The sequence below is a fragment of the Ixodes scapularis genome, unplaced genomic scaffold, assembly GCF_016920785.2.
Source record: "Ixodes scapularis isolate PalLabHiFi unplaced genomic scaffold, ASM1692078v2 ptg000324l_1___fragment_1__unscaffolded, whole genome shotgun sequence".
Lineage (NCBI taxonomy): Eukaryota > Metazoa > Arthropoda > Arachnida > Ixodida > Ixodidae > Ixodes > Ixodes scapularis.
Window position 1 is genome coordinate 367,013 of NW_024609966.1, and position 22,958 is coordinate 389,970.

Consider the following 22,958-nt stretch of genomic DNA (forward strand, 5'->3'; position numbering starts at 1 on the left):
TATGCCGGCAACTCTGAGCAGATGGGGGATATCTTCCGATGACGTCATGTCATGAAGAGTCAGACAGACCTCTCTGTTCAACGTTTCCATGTTTTCCATCCCTGGCACGCGCCACTTTTCTCTCGAGACGCTACGCACGGTTCCAAATGGCGATAATGCTTCAGCAATCTTCTTATCTTCTAAGTACGATGGAAGCCAGAGGAGCTTGAGCTTAACGTCTTTTGAGTTCGGGTCGATGACCATGCACTTTTTGCCCTTCACAGTCAGTTCTTTTGCCGCTTTGAGCTTCTCAGCGGCTTCAGAACTCACTAGCGTAACCATCCAAACGTGGCTCATTTGGAAGTGTCCAAGGGACAACACTTCTCGGAGTTCGATGGCGTCTTTGAGCCCGTCGCGAAAATCAATTGCACGGTAGGGCCTGCCCGACATGTCGGCATGAAGAAAAACAGAATTGATGCACAAGCTTCCGGGAGGAAACCGTGGAAGTAGGATTCGATACTCATCTGGGCTAGTCGCCTGAGCTTGGCTTTTTCCTGGGGCCGCGGGTGCGGCTGCAGCGTTGACCGGTTGCATCGTTTTAAAGTCGTTGTTTGCATATGAACCAGAAGGAGAAGGGTTTCCTCGGCCTGGGGCCGATTGTTGATTTGCAGCGGAGAACATGAAAACGCGTCCGTTCGAAACGGCGTCTTCTTCTTTCTCCCGTCCATTGCAGGAGGCGTGATGCGCCGGCGCCGGTGGAGGTATATAAATATACTGCTACCGCTTTTATCTCGTGTGGTTTTTTTCTTTATTTTGGCTCCTACTTACCCTCCCTGGCCGTAACTTTACCTGCCGCTCCTACAGTATAAAGGGGCGGTCAATTGGACTCCAGATTAAAGTCCCTGCAATCAGTTTCTGCGAGCGAAATTAGGCTTTTGTGCTTGAAGCGATGCGGATCACTCCGCCATTAGGCAGGGACGCCAAGTACTTCCTTGTCCCCATGGAGCTAGTCACGTGACGTAAAAATCCCTCTTGGCCGCAGCCGCAACCGCAGCCGCAAGATGAGCAAACCGGCCCTGGTGGTACGAAAGGACGGACAAACACAACACCCCGAAAACACCCCAGACAGGAAAAAAGAAAGGACGGACAAAGACAGGTCTCTGTCTTTGTCCGTCCTTTCTTTTTTCCAGTCTCGGGGTGTTTTTACTATGTTATACTGAACAGTTGTTTTGCTGGCGCACACGACACAAGTGTTAAACATGATGAATAGCTTCTTTAGATATGACTCAGACAGTCGACTCACCGGTTTCGCTGTTTTTTCATTGGTAAAGGCCCTTACTAAAAGGGTGATCTGTTTTTGTCTTTCTGATATAGAAGTTATAGCCCGTGTCAGTTTGTTAAGTCGGGCCATGGCAGCTCGTTCTTACAAGGGGTGGTCACGTGAAACGTTTCCCTTCCGCCTCAAGTGCAATCTAATCTTATTCTCCCAAGAGCACCAGTTGACGTACTCCCGTTCATTCCTCTCAAGGAGGATTGTTCTTAAACACCCGAAGAGCCCAAGGGTTTGGGCATTGTCACAAAAGGGGCTTAATAATTTGAATAATTGCTAGGCAGAATTAAGCGTCACCAGATGAGGAAAGGAATGCCACGAGCTTCCTTAATTGTGTACTTTCCCAACAAACGGGTGGTGATATCTTCTCGTAGGCTTATTCCAGAATAAACTTCCCTAACCGCTTATTCACACTGGAAGCGGATCCGCGTTCGCAAAGCAATTGCGAACGCGGTTGTATAAAGGTCCAGTACAATTGCACGCGCACTTGATGTCAAGGAGTGCGCGTGCAGTTGTACTGGATCTTTATTGGCGACGTGAGCGACCGAAAGCGTCGCTGTGGTCGGCCCACCACAATTGGCCGAATGCTAACTATGACGTCAGCAAAGGATGTCTCATCGACGGAAATAAGAGGAATGTAAGAACTTCAATTTTGACGGTGTTGGCAGTGTTGCTTTGAGAGCGCTATGATTTCAGGCTTCCACCATCCCAATTACCAACACCATCGAACATGTTGTTCACAAGGTAATGACGTCACGAAAGGTAACCGAACGAGGGCGCCACCGAAACATCTCGCCGCCAATACAACCGCGTTCGCAACCGCTTTGCGAACGCGGATCCGCTTCCAGTGTGAATGAGCGGTTAGGGAAGGCATCGAGGCATACCGCGCGCAGCACCTGCTTTGCTCGAGGATGCACGAAACATTCTGAGGCATTGACAAGGCATTTGGAATTAACTATTTATTCCGGTCGTTTGTTGTTCACAATGGTCGAAGCTTGCGGTTTGTCCTTGCTTGACGAAAGACAAAGAAGACTGAGGATCCGTTTGTCCTGTCCTCTCAGGTTTTAAAGTGTGTTGACCCTACTTGTGATCTGCCCTTCGCCTTATAGCCTATAAGCCGTTCATCCCTAAGCTGACAGTGCGGTGGAAGCTACGTGCTTGTTGGAACATTCATACGTCTATCTTTCGCCACGTAACCACGCTTTCGTTCGCACCCACGCGCAGAGAAAGGTACGGGTCACGTGATTAATGGGAGATATTTGATTGGTTCTGGTTAGCTCGCAGCTCCCACCGCACTGTCAAGTTAGGGATGAACGAAGTATAGAATTAACGTGACGCCGCGAATCTATCTTGCCCTGAGTTCGTATGCCGTGGCCTTCCAGCTATGTCTGCAAGTAAGCCTTTTTCCTTCGTCTTTCCAGCCCGCCTTTGTGCGTCTGTCCAGTTTTTCGTACGAAGCTTTGCGCTCAGGCGGCCGTCAGTTATTTGTGCTGATGTCTCTTACAAAACTTCAGCTCCCTTGAGGAGTTATGATTCTATTACGATAAGACATTTTATGTGCTAATAGGGGTCAGCCCTGATAAAATGGGAAACACTATATTTAGAGTAGGGTGATATTTATCTAACTTTACCTACGGCGCTTCAATCGAAGTTACGCTTATATCATCCGTGTTCGAAAAACACAAGTCGAAAACTTTCCCTTGATAGTTAGAAGTTTGGTTGCGCTGTTCTAAGCCCAAGAAAGCGGCAAAGTTAATGAGCAAGTTGCACGTGCGCGAGGCATAAAAGTTTTTCGAGAAATTGTTAAGATTCGTTCAGTCTATCCCAGGGGACTTAATGCCTTCTAAGATTAAATATTTTAAGGAGTCCACTTGGTTGACCGTTTCTTCTATATCAGTGAGGCAATTGCTAAATTCATCCGGGATAACTTCCGGAGCGAGATAGAACACCCTAATCAAGATACTGTTTTGGAGGTTGCAACAAATCTCCACCCACAAATATTCGGGGTGGTTTTCTAAATCTGAACGCCTGGTTGAGACGAGACTCTTGTCCGGGGCAATCAGGACACCACTACCCACTATTTACGTTTCAGAGCTGTCACGATCGCAACGATGCACATCAAAACTTCTACGAAAGTAGGAGACAATATTCCCGAGCACACCAAAATTTCAAAAAGATAACCACTGAAAAGTTTGATAAAGTAACATTTAAAAAAAAAAAGTATCAGCATTAGTTCGTAAACCTCGGACATTTCAATAATAAATTTCAAAGCTAATAATAATAATTATAATTATAATAATAATAATTATTGTCACAGCAGCCATCAGTACATAATGTGACTACATTCGTCTAAGCTGACATAGGCTTTTACGACTTCACCGGGCAAGTCGGACAGGCGAAAAGAAATCCACAATCGTTTACACATACAAGAAAACTTGCAATAAGCAAACCCCAAAACAATACAAGTCACAACAACAACAACAAAGCTAAAAAAAAACTAAAAAGAAACAATGTTTTGCAAGAACCAGCATTATGCAATTTAACTTTCAAAAACATATGAAGGAAGCCTTTTTTATATTTCCTTGCCAGTAACACTGCACATATACTCAGAAAAACGTTAAATACCTCTGGAACATAAGAACGCGGCGGAGTCTTTTTCCATCTCTAGTCACAAATCCCGTTACTTTAAAGCGAGGAGAAACACGAAGAAGGCATGCAGGTTTATAGAGTGTTTTAAAATTGTCATTCCAAAAGCGTCGGAGCACGACTGTTTCCTTAAATAAATGAAGCAATGAGGGCATATTCACGTCACTAAACAAATTTTCACTGGATGACAAAGTATAATTATACGTAATACTACGCAAGTTCCCTTTCGGAATTCTATCAATTTTAACCCCCCAGGACGCTGTGCAAAAGGCATGAATCGTAACTCCGTATCTCAAAACGCTCTAAGCAAGTGCATGGACAATAATGTTTTTAACAGTAAAAGGTACAAACACTTTCATATTATACATTATGCAAGTCACTTTTCTTAGAACCCCACATACGCGAGCCCTGTGTTTATTTCAGGATATATCAAATTCAAAAATGAGTCCCATATATCTAGTTTGATCTACCCAGAGCATAGACGTAGAAAGGCACGGTTTATACAAGCACAACTGTTTATGCAAAAAGGAACACTAAAAACAGTTTTAACGGATTTCTAAAACAGGTAATTTGGGTTTTTAAGGGGTTCACTTTCATGCGATCAGAACTATACCAATCCATTAGGTGAATATTCGATTGCAAAATGTTTACAGCTTTGAAAAAGTCTATATGACATGAAACAAGTAAAGTATCATCCGCATATTAAAATAATCTACATCCATAAATAACAGATTCCAAGTCATTAGCATAAATGTTAAAATGCAAAGGAGACAGTACCAATCCCTGAGGAACACCGGCTTGTAAAAACTGCGAAGTACTGTTTACTTTGTTCACAGAGACGACCTATGCTCTTCTGTCCAACAGATTCGCTAACATTGAATGGAAAGGGCCATTAGAACCGAATTTCCATAGTTTTTTTAGTAAAATCTCGTGGTTTACCGTATCAAAATCTTTACAAACATCTAAGAATATCGCACAAGAGAACATGTTACCTTTAAATGCCGAAAATATCTCATCAGCCACATCTTCCAAAAGGTTGCTGTGCGCCACTTACAGAAACAAAGTCATACTGTCTGCTGGATAACAGGGAGCACTTCTCAATAAAAATATTCATAATGTGAAAAATGTGTTTCTCAAACATTTGTCCAAGCACGGGTAGAATCGAGGTTGGACGGTAATTTTCTATATTTTTATATTGGCCACCCTTAAAGATGGGCCTTACAACGGCAGTCTTCAACTGGTCAGGAATCACGCCCAACTCAATAAAGCTGTTCATCACAAAATGATAACATCTTTAACATATTCAAAATTACGCTGAAGACAACCGACAGATATGCCATCTATGCCAGGCGACCCGGTAGGTTTAATGCTGAAGAGCGAAGAGCGCAAGTCATGTTGGTTCATTGGGAAGAGAAAAGCAGAAGTCTCGTTATTTTCTACCTCAGCCTCAGATTTAAACATACCTTGTAAAGCAACAATAGACCTTTTCTTTAACGGCGCCGCCATCTTGAGAATTGCGGCGCCGACGACGCCGTCTAGCGGCTTAGAGAAAGAAATACCGGCTAGTTCTGGCAGCACAGCTATCTGGGTAGGCAACGGTGTGGGTATGGGGGGAACTTGGCTAGACTTGGCTATGGTGGGCTGCAATAACTTGGTTGGAGCTTCTGCGGTTGAATCCAGCTGGCTACTCACAGGCCATCACCTTGCCTCCTCTAGAGAACGAGGACGAAGACGGTGGGGTGTTTTGATTGAGTTTCCACAGCGAAGTATATATGAGCAGTTTAATGTAGTCTATGCAGGTAAGCTCTCGGCATTTGATAGCTCCATCTTGAGTGGTGGCGTGTAGACTTTTTCATACCTTTCAGATACCATGGGGCTTGCAGTGATAACCTAATTGGACCACCTCCGCCGGGAATTAAAATCGGTCCTCTTGTCGTAGACGAAGTGGTCGTGAGCTTAAACGTGACATTGAGTCTGATACGAATCTCTCGCGATTCAAGCTCGCAATCGATTGACTTCATAAATAAGGATTTTTGGGGAAAATGCGAAGCTCGATAACATTGCACCCACACTCGCGCAGCAGCATCTTCTGCTCATGGCACACTTTCTGTTATTGTTCTTATGCTTTTTAAAATTATTGATCCATGCGATGACCACGCGGTGGTAGCCAGACAACCGTAAATTTTCGGAAATCGCGGCACGGTAAAAAGAAGCACTCGGAACTAACGCATGCACGACGTCCGTTTTTAAGCCTTTTCGCCCATACCCTTGGCGGTTGCGTACCCTGTGTCAGCGGGCAATCTAAAAATGCACCAGGTCGAGGGTACGTCAGTTACTGGCTGGTTTGAGGTTATGCGAAAAAGGTCTATAGGATTTACAAAAAAAAAAAGAATTGAAACATTTTGTTATATTCGTGAAGTTTTCACCGAAATTGCGCTTTATCACGTCGTCCATAGTTCACCTACAATCTGAACCTCGCAAATAGTTAAAAGTAGACCAAGTCTCCGCAGAGCTGCCACGCCCCTTTGCAAACTTTCCCCTAAAATGTTGCTGTTTCGCCGAACGAAGTAATGCATTAGCTCTGTTTCTCGCTACACGGAACTCGGAACGTAATTCGACATCCGTCGGTGCTCGGCGACTACGAGCCCATCGGACGTCTTTTTCTTTAATGGCGGCAAGGACGTCCTCATTTAACTGGACACACTGGTGTCTTTATTGTCACAGTACATTTGGATAGGTCGGTGCAGGATTTCATAAGCTCTACGAACTTTGCGCGAACACTGAATTCAAAAACTGACTCCCGGAATGACCTCCAGTCAAAGGACGAAATGAGTCGGTCAAGTACTTTATTGTCAATGATTTGCATTTTATGTTTATTATCGCTATCTATCCTCGTCTCCGCAATCGTCCCAAACTGACATGCAATAAAATAACAAAAAATACTCCCTGGAGAAGGGGAAGAAGAGGGACAAAGGACAAACACAAATCTCCAAGCACAGCTAGGTGACTGGTGCGCGACCGAAAAAATCCGCCCTGGTCCGGGTATCGAACCCGGAACCTCTCCATTACAGGTGGAGCGCTCTACCAACTGAGCTAACCAGGGGTTAGACGTTAGTAGAGCAGACAGGTTTTATCAGCTGCCACCAGTCTAACACCAACAAGGGTAGAGCTTTTAATTTAAGGTTATGATTATAATGCAACTAAATGCGTTATATTCTCGTATGCTTTATCATTGCGAACCAAAAGCGATTTTGTTTCGGACATTTACTGTTCCCCTGCAGCGCGCTTTGTCCCCTTCTTTGAATTTTCTGGGCGCTCTTTTTGATTTCGCAAATGATAACAAGCTCAGCATTATATGCGGTGGAGATTTTAATGTGAACACGTTAAGTAATACTGTTTCAAAAAGGGAGTTGGAAAATTTAATACTTATAGATGATTGTCGTAGTGTTATTAACTCTCCAACCAGAATTAATGTTACCTCAAAAACCTTAATTGATTGATTTATAACAAATAACGAGGAAATTCGTATAAGATCTGGAATAATAAATTACGACCTCAGTGATCATCTTACGGTTTTTATAGGTGTTAAAATGAATAACATAAAGAGGAAAGTTCCAATTACTTCTGCGCAATTCGAGTGTGTTACGCCGGATGGTTTGAAGAGGTTCGCGGTACGTGTGGCAAATACAAATTGGGATGACATTTTCTCAAAACGCGATCGCGATGAGGCGTACAATTTATTTCTTGAGCGGGTTAAAAACCTTTATAAGAGTAATTTTATTTACAAATTAATTAAAGCAAAGAAACTCATTCGGAACCATGGATAATTGTACATCAGACTTGTGCCTATCTTAAATACTCTACTCAAGATACTGTAGTTCAAAGACTTTTTGAAGTATCTTGGTATCTTGCAAATACTTTTGATTGAGACTTCTTGATACTCTAGTTTAATTACATTTCTGAATCTGTTGTACTCATTATCAAAAATACATTTTTGACATTCCGCCATTTTCCGAGTTTTTTGGTATGAAGTGGCGTGGGCGTGGCACAAGCGAACTTGAACAATATTTCGAGCAACCAAATCCTCTTGCTAGCTCCGATAACTAAGCTACGATGACCTAATTTGAGCTCGTGAAAACATCGCTTTTTAGCCGATTGTGACTCAAATTTCACGCCAAAGTTCGTACAGTAAAAGTTTTCACCCTCGCCTTCCCGAAAGCGATTTCTTTTTTTTTTTTCGTGGAGTTTTTTCCCCCAAAAAAAATCCTCAAACAAAAGGGGTGGTTTTACGGGTGTAAAGATTGCCACACTGAGGCGCAACGCAGAACGGGAAACGACCCCCGACAATAATCCGGACTTCAGTGCCCAAAAAAAAAAAAGGAAAAAAAAAGAAAGTCAACACAGAAAGAAGTAGTTGTTGATGTTGTTCTTGTTTTTCGCTTGTATATTTGATTTTGCTACGGAAAACGTCGAGGTTTCTTTTGTTTCTTTTCTTTTTGTCGTCAGTCCGGCACTTATTGCTCTCGCGAACACTGTCTGTAAGCGAACATTGATATGATTATGCAGAGAACAGGGGTGCTATTCTGGTCGCAAACCGGTACCTTTCGAGTTGTGACGTATCGAGAAAGAAGGGGCGGAGCCTCAAACTAGAATGATTGTTGTTTGAGGCTCCGCCCCAACGTTCGGGTTCACGCACGCGGTCAGCTAGAATCTGACGATCCCCCTACGTCGCGGTGACGTGTTCACCCAGTTGGGGCGAAGAAATCCCTGCATTTCCCCCTGTTCTTTTTGTTATCTTCTTCCTTTCCTCCAGGACTTAGAACGAGCGAATAACGGAGAAAAGGCTACCTTCCGGAAAATGGAAGGAAACAAAGAAAAATAATATTATCCTTTTATAAAATACGAAAGATTATTTCAATAATTATGACGTAAAGTAAATTTAGCTAAGATATCTGAGCTTTTTTTTTCGAAGTCTTTCGCTACGGTCTTTGAAAACAAACATGGCGAAAACCGCGGTAACGACCTTGTGGTGTTTGTGTCTCGCTTGCGTGGTTGCTTTCCCTGTTTCTGCACGATACGGATGGCATTACGAGAAGGAAATATTATGTGAAGGTACGCTGCGACACCGACCATCCTTTGTGAAGCCGCCGTGAACATAAGCTGCAAATGAAATTTCCTGTTCGCTTGTGAAGGAGACTCCAAATGGATACAGAGCTGACGACGGCTCTGTGGTAATACATGACTAGTCATGAGATCGACGCAGAGTGCACCGGTTGTGAACATGCTGTGAATGATGCAGGAAAGCTTCTTCGAGCAGTTTTAATAATGCTTTGCTCGCTTTGCTCACCGCAGTGATTACGACGGTAGTCCCCATAAGCCATGCTCTTCTCTTTCGGCGCTGAAGAAATGGACGCGACCGCATAATCTCGGGCAGTCTTTTTTACTTATTTTTATATTTGCGAAAAAGCTCGTGCAAAAAAAAAAAAAAAACAAAGAAAACGGCTTTTACGTTTTTACACGTCCCTACATAGGTACCTCGCTATCCCATTGGCTTCATTGCGCGTGACGATTCAACGCTCTTTGCCATGGAAGCGTTCGTGAAACTAGAAAGCCTCTGTTTGCCGCTAACAGTCATTTTTCGAGTTCGGGTTGTGACGACAAAACGACGTAAGGACAAGAATGCACGGGACTGTTTGCATTGTTTTAACTCGACAACCGTACCCTTGGCGAGTTAAACTCGAAAGAACATGGCCGCGATGCTCGTCGGATCGACCGCGGCTGGGGTTTGACATGCGATCGGTCACTCGGTCAAAGCGCACACGAATGCTTTCGTGCTGTTGGATGAGCCCATTCGGCGGCAAGACCGGGTCGAAGAGCACAGTGAGCTGGCGTTTAACGTCTCCGATAGAACACTTGGCGAGATGCAAGACTTGGCTTCTATTTGTGCCGGTGTTATGAAGCTTGAAAGTGGTGGTGGTGTTGTGGCTCGTACGGTAGCCTTGCTGAGATTATGAAGACAGTAATATACCTTAATTCAGCGTTGCCATGCATCAAGATTCAAAACCTCCCTTTTACAAAAAGAAAACCACGTTTCCGCGAGCACGGAGGAAGCAGCCAACGGTCTCAGAAAAAATTGTGCCGCCGCCACGACCGCCAGCGATCGCCCCAACGGCAAGAAAACAAACCTCAAGCTCATTGAAGTTTGTGTAGTGCTGACTGCTGATTCATCGGACGACAAAGGTGAATGATGTAAAACGCAACGTAAGTTTGCCAGCGTTTTGCAAAACTAATGCGTTTCGTTGGAAATTTAATTTGTGGAATTCGTTAACGCCTTGAACGTTTGACGGGGACTGCATTGTGAACGCAGGCTTCACACAAGTGTTCTCTACAGTGTGTGCTTTGCCTGCACGCATATACAGGCAGAAACACTGCCTATATGGTGCATAAAATAAAGAAAATTTTGCTTATCTTGATAATGTTGACTATCAATTGTGTGCTTTTAATAGTAGTGGCGTATCCAGGAACTTTTAAGGGGGTGAGGGTGGAGGGGGTTTGAGGTGGCTGGGATGTTTATGACTTGGGGAGAGGGGGGTGGTGTCAAAATTTGTGTGTACATTCTAGGGCCCGCCGGATTTGGGAAGGGGGGGGGCGAAGATAAGCCTCCCCCCCTCCTGGCTTTGCCAATGGATGATACCATAAGGGGAGCATCCTACATTCACAGGCTGCCATAAGCATGTGCAGAGCCACTGAACTCGTACCACAATGCCAAGATAGTTGCTGACATTTTTCACGTTACGTAGCGGTTTTTTCTTTAGTACATATGCTCGTTTTTCCTTCACACATCTACTCTGCTTCAACAGTGCGTATTTGCTCTGCATTACAGGGAAATTTAAAAAAAAAAATCCAGCTCACAATACTCTATAATTTTAACGAGTTACTGTCACTTTTGAAACTACAATCTTTCTAATTTGTATGATAACCTTTACATTAAACACACGGGTGTTGAATGGAGGACAATTGTATCTTTATTATTTTTCTTGGTCATGGAGATGACGACCATCCACAAGATTGCACTGGCTAAATTTCTCGCCTACAGTGGGTAACAATGTCACCATGCTCCGTCAGACTAAACTCCTGCTGTCTAAACAACTAACGATTCATTTTAGGACACACTGTTCGTAGTTCATTGCAGGGCATCGAAAAGTGTTTCTTATGACTGTCCGATGACTGACATGCAATTCCAGAAGCTTGGCGTGAAAAGGTAAAATATCTAGTTGATACAATAAAATGCCATCAGCAACCCATCCAGATTTTATTGCGTGATTGACAGCAGCTACAAACCGCAACAAATGGTCAACTGAAGACATAGGTACTAAGCGTGCACTAACTACGAGGCGGTAGAAACCCTGAAATTTTAACGTAAACTTACCACCCAGTTGTTAATGACAAAGTGGTGTTTGCGGAAAAGTGTTGGAGTCCTTCAGAACGGTGACGATCTCCTTCAGACCGATGATGATGGTGACGAAGGTTCTGTTGGATTCTAGGTTCCGTCAACGCACCCCACGACGTCGGTGTGCTTGTCGTGGTGGCGACAAAAGCCTTCTTTCGCACATGCCTCAGCTGCCTCGGTTCGGAGTTTCGTCGACCCAGCCGTCTCTTCCCAGCCGGTTGACAGCGACACTCGCGACGGCCGTCACGGCTCTGATCACCATCCACTGGGCATTAGCTATGTGATCATCGGTGGCAACCACGCTCTTGTAGTTCCCCGCTGCGAAAAATCTCAGTGCGATTCATTTAGACTGCTGCTGCTCGACGATCATCATCTCTCATCGTCGCCGTCTCTCGTCGCGCAACTGGTCACACTGCGATCTCACGGTGCTTTTCGACAAGCGGTATTGCCGTCAGAAACAGTCGTCGTGCATCGCGAAGGCTACCGGGTGCTCGCGGAAAACCCGTCATTGTACGCGTTGATCGAGCCATCATTGCGCAACAAGCATCGCCGCCATTTTCTACGCTCTAGAATCCTGCCCAAAGCTTGTTCCCCTTCGTGCAATAGAAACAGAAGTTAAAAGCACGAGCACATCACCCCAAACGATGCTTGCACGAACGTTGGTTTGCACTGCGCAAGCGCGCCTGCTCGACAGGGACGTTAAAAGCCCGGAGCACGTTCTTGTAGCTCCTACACCCGCACTAGCTCGCACTCATAGTGAAACAGAGAGTAGGGTGTGTCGAGTAATACCGCAGTTAATCTAGTTACGCGACTTCCGCTATGTGCTACGTAGGTCGGACGTGGTCATACGTCACTTTGTCGTCACGGTCCGAGCTCGAAGAGTGACAGTTACGGCAAACAGTTGCTTTCGTGTTTCGCGAACGTTCCCATGGGAACCGCGTGGACTTATCACGCGGGCTGTGGCCAATAGGAGCGCGCGGTTCATAGAGGGGAGGAGTTTTCGAGAAATACGAACGTGACCGTTTGTGACCAGAATAGCACCCCAGGACAGGAAACGAACTCCGAGTATAGATCGACATGCGGGCTTGACGTCACGGAGCTGCGGCGGCGCTGCGATCGCGCCGGAGCCGGGTGGTGCGGGCAAAACGGCGCACATTTTGCAGGGGCGTCATAGCATTTCAGCATGCCGCAAGGCTGTGTAGCCGTTAATTGCACCGAAAGGTACAGCAAAAGTAGCGGGGTGAGTTTCCACAAGTGCCCGGCTGACTCCGAAAGGCGCAGAAGGTGGATAATATCCGTGGATCGAAAATAATGATCGCCTCGTGTAAACGACCGTTCGTGCGGCAAGCACTTTCTCGAGGACAAATGTGGCTTCTATTTAAATTTCCGTCCTGAGGCTTGCTTGTGTGCAAGGAAACCGTCGTCTGTTCCAGACCATCGAGATTTTGTTCCCACGGTGTTCGAGCACAAAGCACCGGCCAAGCGCTCGTCGGTGGCTCGCTACGCCCGTGCTACCCAGCAGAAGGGGATCGGCGACAGAACGGCAGTGTTGTAGGCATTGCCGAAAAAAGTAACGAGATACGTTACTCGTTACATGCAAATATAAGGAACGCGTTAGCGACCTACGTTACCTCAAAATAAAAACAACGCGTTACCATTAGTGATAAGAAGTAACGCACGTTACTTTTGTGTTACTTTTTTTTAATTATGATTTAACTCGTTTTACTGTCTTGACGGTACCGGTACGCATAAAGTCATATTTCAAGAAACATTATGTTCGTGCAGAAACTGAACATACACTCTAAAAAAAAACCGTGCGTCCGCTTTCCCGCACAACACTCGCAGAGTCAATCACTGGAACTTACGGAGGCAGGTCAGCAAATGACGATGCCGAAACATATGTTTAGACCAAAAAACGCAATCTGAGTTGTGACATTAAGCAATGCAAAACGTCACGCTTGCATTGCTTAATGTCCCAACTCAGACTGTGTTTTTGGTCTAAACATTTGTTTCGGCATCGTCATTCGCTGAGCTGCCTCCGTAACTTGCGGAGATTGGCTCTGCGAGGGTTGTGCGGGAAAGCGGACGCGCGGACTTTTTTTTAGAGTGTAATTACTTTATTTCTTTTTGCGGTTTCACCTAAATACTCGCGAGAAAAAATGCAATCAAAAATGCAGAAAACTCAGAAATTCACGTGGCTTGACGCCTAAAAACACGGAAAAAATTGGAGTGTAATTCCTTTAGGACTTGGGGGAAAAAAGCAGCGAGTAACGTAACTACGCTACCCGTTACTTGAAATGGGTAACGTAAGTACGTTACAAGTTACTTTTTTTGAAAAATTAACAAGTACGTTACTACCTTGCTAAAAAAGTAACGCGTTACCGGTAACGACGTTACTTGTAACGTGTTACCGCCAAGACTGCAGAACGGACAAAGTGTTACCGCAATTGTCATGGCTTGTGGTCATGAGGGTATGAAAAATATACCTTGACTCGGAGACGCAGTGTGTATTTAATTAATTATTAAATGCACTTCAGCAGACAAAAGTCTGCTGATCCCGCGGCACTGCAGAAACCGGCTCGAAGTAATCGTAGGCCTCGAGAGACTTGTACGCCTCTGCACCATGTCGGCCGTCAACGGCTTGGCGAAAAAACTAAATAAGCGACGACGTGAGCCGTCGACGTCGGTGGCAGCCACTACGCGTCGCAACTGCACCAGGTCTCGTTTACGGCGACGGATCGTCGAAGGCAATGCCGTCCAGGCACAGTTTGTCTCAATATCGCTGCCGTTTAGGCTCGGGTAGCGAGCTCAAATAGTCGGACATAACATACAGAATACGTTGGCAGAAAACACGACGCACAAATAAAGCTAGAAGCGACTCTACAACGTCAACAACAAGCGCACACCATAGAACGCAATGGCGAAAACATGGAGAGCCTGTCCGCTTTTGCCCATATAGCTGCTGCGCATGCGCGGCCTTCCGGCCGTGTTGGTAAAGAGAGCCGCACCGCGTGTCGGTCTATAGATGATCTCTCAATCTGCCAACAAGGCATCTCCCAACGTTGAGTGCCTTTCTGAACACAACCCAGTGAAAAAAGGTGCGACGAGTGCCATCCTAGTATGTGGGCTGTAGTAGGTGCTTGGACAGTAATTACAGCCTACACCTGTTATGTTGACCAATTTAATTTGCCCCCCCCCCCCTTCCTCCCCTCTGCCTGGGGGTGACAAACAAAATCCCCAAAACTGCTAGTGGTTTTGTATAAAATCATGAAGTTTATTTAGATGTTGGTTTCGGTGTTTCATTTTTTTTTTTTGTTACGAGTTTGGATGTCGCTACATTTGGGGTAGGCTCACGTATTTACTTGGGATAAATACAAAAAAAAACATGAGAAACACTCGCCACAAATGTTTTTGGAAGTTTGTATCTCTCCGAAAAACCCGATTTTTTTATATCACAATGACAAAATAAAGAACTGCGTAGTACTTCACATTAGTCTGGTAAATGCGCCGGGCCGCCGGTAGTAGACCATACGATTTGGCCCTTTTCGAAGGAGGAGGAGCAGTGTATTTATTACAGTGGAAGCAATGAACCCATAGATTTCAATGGAGGGTGGGGCGACTAATGTTCCTATAACACCTTCTTCAGCCTGCGTGACTACTATACTCCGCGACAACTTTTCTTGGCAATGCAGTGGAAGGTACGTCCCGCGTCCTCTCTCCCACTTTGAGTGTACGAAGGCTCTCCTCCTCCCCCATTTCCGGGGAGAGGAGGAGAGCCTTCGTATACTCAAAATGGGAGAGGGGACGCGGGACGTACCTTCCACTGCATTGCCAAGAAAAGTTGTCGCGGAGTATAGTGGTGTATCCAGAAATATATTTGGGGGGCTGGGGCTGAGGCAACACCTCCTAGATAAAGAAGCCTAAGTGCTGAATTTCCCTGCGTCACTAAAGAAGACCACCGTAGGCCAGCGATTGGACCCGACTATAACGTCAGCGTTCAGCTGGAACTCGTGTCCAATCACTGAAAATACGACTCATAGCCGAACGCTAATGCCACAGTTGTGTCCAATCGCTGGCCTAAGGTTTTCCTTGAGGCAGGAAAATTCAGCACTTAGGCTTTCTTATCTGGAAGGTGTTGGCTGAGGTGGCTTGGACGCCCATGAGTGGGGAGGGGGGTCAAAATGCACGTGTATGTTATAGGGTCGGCTGGGTTTTGGAGCTTTGTAAGCCCTATAAGCCTCCCCCCTAGCTACGCCACTGGTAACTACGACATGTTTTTGTGGAAACTTCAAGGAGGACATTTGTTGGAGAACTGTAAATTGCCAAAACAGACAAAGAAAACAAAAATTTTCAGTGGCTTCGTCTTTCTTTATTGTTATTTATTTTTAGTCAAAATTGAGGATATAACAATTAAAATCTGAATTTCAGATAGTGTAAACTGCATGAGTCATGTGAAGGCCTAACTTTCACGACTTGAACAGTGTGGTGAAATTTTTTTTTTTTATACTAATATATTACCTCATGGTAAAAAATATACTTCCAGCATACCACTCTGAAATGGAAAGTTTTGTGCCTGCAAAATGTTTCTAAAATTCAATCACAGCAAAAATTAAGCTGTTTACAGTAATTGGAAATTTAAAAAAAACTAAGTGCTGTATTTTTTATTAAAATTAAAGTCAGAAAAACACTCTGAATTTACCCAAAAATAACTTGAGAATACATGGATCCCTAATTATGGGATGTATCATTATTTCTGAGATTAGCAAATAATTTCAGAGCATCTAAATGAAGTAAGACAAACATCCTTTTCACATTTCGTGCACAAGACAATCACAAAAGATGCCACTGATTGTTATAAGGCTCAAATTTTAACTACTTCTGAACAAACAAGAAAAAGAAAGATGTCTTGGCTATGCAGGTTTAGTTTTGCTTGGAAAGTATTCAGAAGATGAAAATTAGTTTTTTTATTACCATTTCCACGGAAGTTATTAAAATATTATTATATTATTCCACATATTTATCTAGAAAAATTACCGTTTATTATCAGTCATTAGCAAAAAAGCTGTTAAAGACAAAGGGAATATAATAGAAGTTGAGTGTTTTATGGTATTATAGTACAACCCACTTGTTATTGAGTCGCTTATTTGATAATCAACATTTTGTTCTTCTAGGACAGCGAACTTGTTATTGAGTGGCTCATTTGATAATCAACATTTTGTTCTTCTAGGACAGCGAAGGTGGACTGCACAACATACATCAAGTGAAAGGCCAGCAAAGAAATGCAGAAGCTTGTGGTGGTCGACGTCTGCCTCCAACATACTGGCCACGAGGTGAGTGAGGCAGTATACCGGCACTATCCACAGAATCGCCGCCTCACCACTGAGGAAAAGCAGCTTGTGCAAGAGCCTGTAACCGAGCTGCAGGTGAACCCCTCTCTTTTGAGAAACTTCCTGCAAAGCAAGACAGGGAAGCCACTCACTGCAAAGGACGTAGAAAATGTGGTGGCACGACTGAAAGGGAACAAGAAGCTAGACTTCGAGCAACTGGGGGAGGAGATCAAGGAGCTGTTTCGGCAGGACCCCACAGCAGCTGTACTCTGGGCACGAATGGCTTAAATGAGATGGAGCTTCTCCTTATCCAGACCAGCATGATGGCTGAGTTCTACAAGAAATTTCCTGGCGTGCTGCTTCTAGACGGCACATACCGGACCAACAACTTAAAGATGGCTCTCTTTGTCTTCATGGTTATTGATGGAAATGGATCCAGCCAAGTCGTTGCATACTGCTTCGTCAGCAGTGAAGATCGTGCACACATGGACTCTATGATGCAAACGTTTGTTGGCCTCCAAGGAGTTGAGAAGACCAAATGTGTCATCGTCGACGAGGACTTCAAAGAGATTAGGGCTATCCGAAACAACTTCTCGTCAGATGCTGTTGTTCAGCTTTGTGAGTTTCACCTAAAGAAAGCACTGAAAAGAGCTGTGACCATCAGCAAGGATGATGCTGACAAGGACAGGCTGAACAGTATGTTGGTCAAGATGATTTATGCACCGAATGAAGAGGCCTACGACGTTCTGAAGGCAGAGCTTGACCAAACTGCTAGTGAAGGCTTTAAAGCATACTTCGAGAAGAACTGGCACAAGAGAGAGAGAGAAATGGTTTATTGAAAGACGAAGATGTTAACCTAGCTGTATGATGCCGGTTTGCTACTTCGTACTGGGGAAAGGGAAGGGGAAATAAAGAATCGAGAGGAAGAAAAGAAGAACAGAAAGAAAGAGTACTCATGAAAACATTCACGCACACATAAATTAACTAAACATAAAAAAAAAAAAAAAAAAATTGACCTTAAACGCAAAAGTGGAGGAGCGTATGCGTCAATCGCAAGTACAAAAGGGACAGAAGGTGTAAAAAAAAAAAAGAAAAAAAAAAAATGATTGGCGTGGTCGGTTTTTTCCTCTTTGTCTCTAAAGTGTCCTGTCCAGCCGGGTTTCTTTTAGATACTTGGTCAGCGCATTTGTTGCAACCTCAGCTTCTCCATAAGTTTGCCAAGGGCCAAGGAGTCGCTGCAGGGATAATGGTTGTCCGGATAGATGCAATGCCTGAGCCATGGTAGCACGTTCCTTCTCGTACAATCTGCATTCGCACAGGAGATGATGTTCGTCCTCAAGTGATGAGCACTGTTGGCAGAGTGGGGATGATGCTCTGCCGATCATGTGAAGATACTTCTTGGTGAAAGCAACACGCAGGCGTATTCGGTGAAGTGTGGACTGCTCACGCCGTCCAAGTCCTCGCGGTACACGAAACTGAAGTTGAGGGTCAATTTCATGGAGCCGCTTGTAGTGATAGTTTGGGCAAGACCAGAGGGAAGAACGGATGGCGCTTCCGATACGATTTGCCAATCGCCTAGCGTCTGCCTTTGAGTATGGAATACGTATGATGGAATCTGATTTTCTTCCGTTTTTGGCAGCAATGTCTGCTGATTCATTTCCGGCGACTCCACAATGGCTTGGTATCCATTGGAAGAGAACTGTGTGTCCAGTCATGATTGTCTCATTGTGAAGGTGCTGTATTTTCCGTACTATTTGGATGTTCGCGCTTTTTACGTTTGGGTTTATCATGCTTTGCAGCGCCGCTCTAGAATCAGTGAATATCGTCCAGCTGGCTGGAACTTGTTCAATTATTAGCCTCAAGGCTTCGCGAATCGCAACTAGCTCTGCAGCTGTGGAGGACGTTGCATGACTAAGCTGTGCCTCAAGTGTGAAGTTCATCGACGGAACAGATATTCCTATGCCTGTGCTGTCTGACGCAGTGGATCCGTCAGTAAAGATATGTCGTCGTTTAGAATGGCGTTCCTGGATTATGGTAAGAGCATGCTGCTTAAGAGTTGTTAGTGCGCATTCTTTTCTTGAGGTAATTCCTGGAACATCAATATAAATTTCAAGGTCCGAGCGTAACCACGGAGGGAATGAAAATGTCTCTAAAGGTTCGAATCCATCAGGAAGCTCACTACTGAGAATGTTCAAAACCTGCGCGAAGCTTGAAGCCTTTCTAGTGCTACCAAGAGTGGCGAGATGATGTGCCTTATGGCGCGTGCTTTGTCGCAGGTGTGTACATAATATTTCCTGTGTCCTAAGAATAGCGATGGAGAACGCTCTGGCTTCTGCAACGCTTCCTGTGTTAGATGTGCATGAAGGAAGTCCGAGGCATGCGCGAAGGGCCTGAGCTTGCACAGATTCAAGCTGCTTCATGCTAGAACGTGAGATGTTGTACAACACTGGCAGACTATAACGCAAGAGTCCCACGAATAAAGCGTTGTAAAGTCTTTTAAGGGAGGGGACGGAGGAACCCCACCTGGTGCCACTAATAAATTTGAGTATGTGTACTATGGTGACTAATTTTGCTTTCAGACGTTTTACATGAGGAGACCAACTTAGGGATCGATCAATTACTATTCCTAAGAAGGTATGTTTTCGGACGTAAGGGATAGCAAGGCCATCAATATATAGCCGGTACTTGTCCGTGTCGCGCCTCGTAAAGGCCATTGCCGCTGTTTTTTCTGGTGAAACTGTAAGTCCTCGTTCTTTTAGGTAAGAAGATATGATGATAATTGCTTTCTGCAGACGGATACGATTAAAGTGTTGTGAGATGGAGGATGTCCAAATACATATATCATCTGCGTAGAACGATGTTTTTGTAGACTTTGGAATCTTTTGTGCTAGTTTGATAAGACATATGTTGAATAGGACGGGACTTAAGACGCCACCCTGAGGGACTCCGCGAGTGACACTGTGCATTGTAGTATTTCCTTCTGTAGTTGACATATAGATAAGGCGGCCATTCAAGTAACTTAATATCCACGCGAGAAGTCGTCCTTTTATACCAATATCACGTACAGCAGCGTGTATTGCCTCGTGCATAACATTGTCAAATGCACCTTTGACGTCAAAGAAGACAGCTGATGTAATTCGTTTTTCTTTTTTGGCTTGCTCGACGGATGAAACAAGATCTATTACACCATCAACGGAATTCCTTCCACGTCGGAAGCCAGACATGCTTTCAGGATAAATGTTCCGTTCCTCTAAGAACCATTCCAAGCGTCCTAGTATCATCCTTTCCATTACTTTACATATGCACGAAGATAGCGCTATCGGGCGGAAAGATGTTATGTCAAGTGGAGACTTTCCCGGCTTCAAAACAGGTATAATTCTCGAAATCTTCCAGCTCTCAGGTACTACTCCAGACTGGCACAAGATGCAAAACATGTGGGTCCGCTACCGCTGCGACCAGCATTTCAACATCTGGAATAACACTACAAACCGGGTGAAATGCCTCAACTCGAAACTGAAAGCAGTTCTCAAGGTCAGTGACAAACTCCACGTCGCTCTGAAGTCCATGCTGAAGCTGCACAGCATCAAGATTGTTGAGTCTGAACATCTGCATGCCCTCTATGCCAGCTCATCATTCTTTCCCTACAAGAGCAACACAGACCTCATTCAACAGTGTTCTTCACTTTTGACACCATTTGCAACTGGGAAAGTCGTCTGCGAAGAACAGAAGGCAAACATCATGCCCGAAGCTTCTATTTCTGACTTCAATGAAAACTATGCCGTCACGACACAGAGAGGTCACTACGTAGCGTCATACTCACTGACAAGCTGCACCTGCCGAACATTTGCAACAATGGGAGTGGTATGTCGCCACATGATTCTCGTATCATAGCAGACAAGACGTGACATAGATGTTGTAAGTGCAACCAGCTCCAGGTGGCTGAGAGCATCGTAGCCATACCTTCCTGCCCAAGCCAGCGATCAGGGCACAGTGCAGCTTCAACGCACATGGCTCAAAGATCTCGACTACAGCACAGCATCGAGAGGAGCTAAATATAATCATGCTTTTTGTCTTTTGAAGGACATTGGTGATCTGATCGCAGAACGTGGGTCTGAGGAGTTGACGCGCCAAATGGATTTAAAAAGAAACTAAAAACGATGTGGATGGCAAACAAGACGGTGAAGCTCTGGAATAGCGACTGTAGTGAAAGTGATGAGGACTTCACTCGGGAGCCTGGCATGCACAAACCGGGAGAATCTCCAAAAGAGAGTGACCTGCAACAACAAAGCAGCAGGAGCAGGCACATCCCACATGCTATGTCATGCCCGACTAGCAACATGGTAAATAATTTCTCACCTTTACCCCTGATCCTTCTTAATCTGCCTTTTTTTTAATTTTGACGCTAGGTGCAAGAACAGCAGCAGGGCCTGTGAGCATGCCGCCGATCCACCAGTCCCACCAAGATTCCCAGGTACTGAGACCTTAACTCTTTTCCTTGGTCGCCGTTAATCCCCTTTTCTTTCAGCCCCCGGCCTGAGGACACCTGCTGCTTCGCTCGCCAGTACGCCACCGACCCTCCAGTTTTGCCAGGACTCCAGGGTACTAAGACCTTCGCTCTTTTCCTTGGTTGCCATTAATCCCCTTTTTTTTCTTTCAGTCTCCCTGCGTAAGGACTCCTGCCGCTGCGCTCGCAAGCAAGCCGCCGACCTAGCAGTCCCGATGTGGCAGCAGGACAAAGCTCACTGGATCAGGTTCCACCCTTTGAACAAAGTCAAGGCTTCCAGGTATGGATTCCCAATTTCTGTTCTTTGTATCTTTTTTTAGAACTCGCGTGACCAGGTTCTGTTCATTGAACCACGTCAAGGCTTCCAGGTATAGCGTCCATTTCCTGTTATTTCGGTCATGTCCTAAAGGGCAACTCCGTTTCATTTTTGATATTTAGAAAACTATGTAGCCCTCTTCAGTATCCTATAGGAAGACCCCATGTCAAATATTACAATATAATTCTGTCTATATATTTAATAAACTGGCCAGCAACCTTTTGAATGAGCCAAGTCGCCGAAATCTGCCAACTCTAGCGTGCGACGTGAGGCGCAATCGTCAGCGCAGTCAATGCGACGGAGTTGGAGCGGCAAACGTTGAGCCACTACGTCAGAGGCATGACTACGTCATTCTCACTTCTTTTTTTTACTTCTCAGAGCGAAATTGAAAGATGACGTCATGAGTTTCTCCTCCCGGTGTTGGCTGAACGGCGTCCACGTGACCACCGTAACGCGGATGCGCTAGTTTGCGCTGCCCTGCGCGCTTATCGGTCTGTTTCTCCGCTCCCCCCTCCTCTTTCGTCTTCTCCCCTCCCCTCTCCCCCGGGCCATCACCGTACACGCCATGCGAAGCGACCTGCCCGCGTCGCGTGTCCTGTCCCTCGCCGCCCCCCCCCCCCAAACGTACAAGACCACGTGGTTTGACGTGACGTGGGCATGACTCTGACAACACGAGAGCAATGTTGCCTGACGCAACCGAAGTTTCAGTTTCGGTATCAGCGGATGTTTATATTAGGATTACACAAATAATATTCCACATTTCGCGAATCCGAAGACGTAGAGCTGTTTAGTAAGGCTTTGCGAAATGAAATCACATGTAAGCCTACATTTTTCAAAATTGAGCGGAGTTGCCCTTTAACCAAATTTGTTCTTGCAGCTTCCAGATGTTGCCGTAGGACAAAGCTCACCGGATCATGTCCCACCCTTTGAACAAAGTCAAGGCTTCCAGGTATGGATTTTCAAGTTCTGTTGAATCTTTCTTAACCGAATTTGTTCTTGCAGCTTCCCGATGTGGCAGCAGGACAGGACTCACCGGACCAGGTTCCACCCCTTGAACAAAGTCAAGGCTTCCAGGTATACAGTTAAATTTATGCTCTTTGGATCTTTCCTTAACCGTATTTGTTCTTGCTGCTTGCAGGTGTAGCAACAGGACAGGGCTCACCTGATCAGGTTCCACTTTTTGAACGAAGTCAAGGCTTCCAGGTATCGAGTTTGATTCTTGTCCTTTGGATCTTTTCTTAAAGACCGACAAACAACTAAAAAGGAGGAAACAGCCCTCCTGTACGCCAGATCGTTTTTTTTTAACAATACGAGAGTGGAATGGGCTGTCGGAGCTGCAAGTGTGCAGTGAGAATGAAGATGTGTTTTTTTTCAGCATTGTAACCCCCCTGCTGTAACGCCCTCGG

The 22,958-nt window shown here is 45.1% G+C and overlaps 1 pseudogene; it reads left to right on the forward strand.

Moving 5' to 3' along the window:
• Positions 1-16,190: 16,190 nt before the first annotated feature.
• Positions 16,191-22,718, forward strand: LOC115308690 (annotated as a pseudogene).
• The last annotated feature ends 240 nt before the right edge of the window (positions 22,719-22,958 follow it).